This window comes from Delphinus delphis, chromosome 4, assembly GCF_949987515.2.
Source record: "Delphinus delphis chromosome 4, mDelDel1.2, whole genome shotgun sequence".
NCBI classification, from domain to species: Eukaryota; Metazoa; Chordata; class Mammalia; order Artiodactyla; family Delphinidae; genus Delphinus; species Delphinus delphis.
In genome coordinates, this window is record NC_082686.1 from 41,431,198 (window position 1) to 41,435,116 (window position 3,919).

The following is a 3,919-nucleotide window of genomic DNA, read 5'->3' on the forward strand; positions in this document are numbered from 1 at the left end:
ACTTGAGGATATGGGGAGCGGGAAGGGTGAGCTGTGACAAAGCGAGAGAGAGTCATGGACATATATACACTACCAAACGTAAGGTAGATAGCTAGTGGGAAGCAGCCACATAGCACAGGGAGATCAGCTTGATGCTTTGTGACCGCCTAGAGGGGTGGGATAGGGAGGGTGGGAGGGAGGGAGACGCAAGAGGGAAGAGATATGGGAACATATGTATATGTATAACTGATTCACTTTGTTATGAAACATAAACTAACACACCATTGTAAAGCAATTATACTCCAATAAAGATGTAAAAATAAAATAAAATAAAAGAGGCCACAGCATCTTAGTAAAAAAAAAAAAGAAATGGCATCAAATCTCACCATTCTGCCTCTGATTTTCCCTCCTTCACATTCAGCAGTGGTTCTCAAATGTCAGGGATCAAAAGGATTACCTGAAGAACTTGTCAAGTTGCAAGTTCTTGGGTCCCAACCTCAGAGATTCGGATTCCATGAGCCTGTGGTGGGCAGAAGGGATGTACACTTTTATTTTTATTGTTTTTAGAAACTTTATTTTCCGTCAACCTATTTCCATTTTAGAAGTTTGTGGAAGAACAGGTTAAGACCATTCAGTGGTTGTTCCTACCCACTCAGGGGCCCGAGCAGTGGGAGCTGCAGGCCGTTCTTCAATGGCGGGCTGAGCACTCCAGTCAGTGGGGAACTGCTGAATAGCCACAGAGGGCACCTGCACACCTTCGGACCAGTCCGTCACCTCAGGCTGAGTAGCAGTGAACTCAGAAGCTGGAGCGTTCCATTCACCCTGAAATTCCTCCTTGGTCACAGCTTTCTCAGCTGCCGCCTGCTCTTCCTTTTCAGTCTCTTCAGGATCTCTGTAGAAGTAGAGATCACGCACGACCTCCCATTGGGTGTTCACGGGAGATGGTGCCACACATGCGCAGAACTTCCCGGGCAATCATCCACCACATCAGACCCACTGAGTGAGCTCCCTTTTTAGGATCTTACAACAGGATACATCAAGTTAGTCTGAAAACAGAAATGCCTGCGAGGTCCTAAGTGAGAAATAATGGAGAAAAACAGAAGAAAACACAGGCCATTTTAAAAATGTTTTTTCATCTCTCCTTAAAGCTTTCATACATTAAAATCATACATTTGTAGCAAGTATTACTATCAAACTCCACTCATTGGGCCAGAGACCCTTGTGGTGTTAGCGAAAAACTTGCCCGTCAGGTAGCACACTACCTACACTTGTGAGTTCATCGGCCAGTGACCTCAACTCCAAGCTCTAACAATGTGCAGGGGATGTGCACTTTTAATAAGTATTCCAGGTACTTCAATAGCAGGTGGGCCCTGTACAACAGGTGGAGATGCTCAATACTATCAGTATTTTTTTTTTTCCTAAAACCCAGATATGATCAAGTTCTTACTTGCTGAAACGCTTTTTATGTCCCTCTTTCATCTAGAATATATTGTAAAATCACTGACATGTGGCATAGAAATTTCTGCAGTTTCCAATCTGCCTTTCAAAGAACATCTCCTACCACTCTGTTCCCCCACCTCTTCTCTTTCCTGTGTCCTAGCCCTTTTGGCATCACATATGCTCTTTGCTCTATACATGTCAGATGCTTTCTTTTGCCCTGACTTGGAAACTATTATGATTTTGTTTATGTTCCATCTGCTTGCCTGCAGTGCCTTCCAAACATTCTCCAATTAGTAGACTCCTACTCATCCTTCAAACTACAGCTCAGTTATTACTTTTTTGATGAGGCTTTCCCTGAATTGGCTGCCCACACCTCTATCCCTCCTCCTACTACTTTGGCTAAATTCCTTGCACCCCTCTGTTTGCTGACATCATTCTTTTTCACATCTATTCAAAGTGGCATTCAGATTATGGAAACTTCTTGTTACCCAATGTCTCTTGAGCTAGAGAGTCTATAATTGAGAGATCCTATATTATTTACTTTCTATTCCCAGGCCAGGAATTGCTTTTTACTTATTTTCACACTATTGTAGCTTCTTTCAAACATGAATGCCTCTTTCCACAGTGATAAGCAGTTTAAGTGTGAAAAGAGAAGTAGTGTAAGGGGAAGCCAGTATACGTGGATATCAGCACATTGCTATGTTTTTCCAAAATGTTTTTAAATTGCCACTTCCAAATAAGGCTTTATTTTCTTTCAAGTTTCAGAAAAATTTTATCTAAACCTAGAACAATGGAAAGAATAAAATTGTGTTGGAACTTTAAAAAGTGCCAGAGTCACCACTATCTGAATCTTCTGTTCAGTACCTGGCATTATTTTCAATTCTGACAGACTTGAAGGGGGTTCTACAGCCTCCGGTGACATAATGTGGGAAGAAGTTAGAGATACAAAGTAACAAGGCACACACACAAAAAGTTAGCAGTCACTCTTTTTTCCTGGCTTCCTCTACCCACCCACCCCCAACCGTTGATCCCAGCAGACAAACTAGTATCGGAAGCCACTTATTTAAATTCATGTGAAAATCATGTTCTCTCATTAAAAACATAGTGTTTGTGAAAAGAATACTTATTAGCAAGGCCTTTCAAATCCTTATTTAGATTCCACAACTTAAAGCTCTAAAATTGATCACTGATCTTACAGCTGTCAACTTACCTTTACTTTCCAGAGTTGTGCAAGGAATGTAAGAGTCTTGTTTTCTGTTTAGAATAGGAAGAGATTGATGAGCGGGAGGATATTTGAGTGATATTTTCTGGGGAATATTTTAAAGATACGCAAGAATAGTTCTCAAAATAGAAATTACAAAATTATTTGGCTGAAATAGATTGCAATAATGTTGTCCAGCAAGGGAACCGGAAATAAGAGAAACCATTTATAACCGTGGAGTAAAGTAAGTGAGAAAGTGTAAGGACACTATTATTTAGTCTTTGGATTTGGAATGCTAAAGAACAGCTTCCAACTATTATCAGATTGGAAGTGGCTGGAAAGCTAAATGGGAAGCTGTGAATAATGCATTGTTTATCTCACAGAACTCAGAGATCCGAATGCTAGATAGTGAAGGAGGGAGGGTAGTGATGTGCTGTCAAGAACTTCAGGCTTGACTTCTATTACTCTTATTTATACCCACAGCATAGAACAAGGGATGCGTGCTGACCTGCAGCTATTCCTAGGGCTGGGTTTGCTCACTTCCTTAGGATGCTGAAGGTTACTTCCTAGTTTGGAAAACCAAAGTGCACTTTATGCACACGGAAATCCTGTGCCAAATCTCTTTAAAAAGTCCTGACACCACTTGGTGTAGAACTGAAGAGACTTTCTGATCTGGGGTGCGTATTAGTGTCTTTCTGCGCCAGAAAGAGTTATGCGAAGAGTTATGATCCCATTGAACACAGTGAAGGAATAATACCAATTTTCCTTTGAATACAATCAACAATCTTTTCTTTTAAATGAAGGGCTCCTGTTCTTTTAATAACAAACGTTTCTCTGGCATTTCAGTTTCTTTTCCATTCACTTTGCCATATGACACTCTAGCAGGGTTTCTGGTTTCTTCAGGGGATTAACTACAAGAGCATGTACTGCAAACAATAAAATAGCTGCTTTCCATTGAAAATAAGGAGGGGGTGTTTTTCTCTCCCCACCACTACTCTCCACCACCGCACCATCATAACTTCGGGATTTCCTGCGCCTTTGGTGACGCCCGCGACCCCCACCCCCTTCCGCCCCAGCTCGGTGCTTCAGAGCTGTCTGCGAGGCCGCGCGCGCTGTCCTGTTCTTCTTCAGCGCTCGCTTCCGACGGCACTAGGACCCTGGGATGTCCCTGAGCGAGGTTCGAGGAAAGGCAGCCAGACTCCTCCTTATCTCCAGTGTCAAACTTGACATCAGCCTGCGAGCGGAGCATGGTAACTTCTCCAGCAATCAGAGCGCTCCCCCTCACATCAGTGGCATGCT

General features: G+C 42.5%; 1 non-coding gene across 1 annotated transcript; it reads right to left on the minus strand.

Annotated features, from left to right (window-relative positions):
* Positions 1-1,149: 1,149 nt before the first annotated feature.
* Positions 1,150-1,299, minus strand: LOC132425139 (small nucleolar RNA SNORA62/SNORA6 family). Its single transcript, XR_009519342.1, has one exon. It is a non-coding gene; the product is annotated as a small nucleolar RNA SNORA62/SNORA6 family (small nucleolar RNA).
* Positions 1,300-3,919: the final 2,620 nt, after the last annotated feature.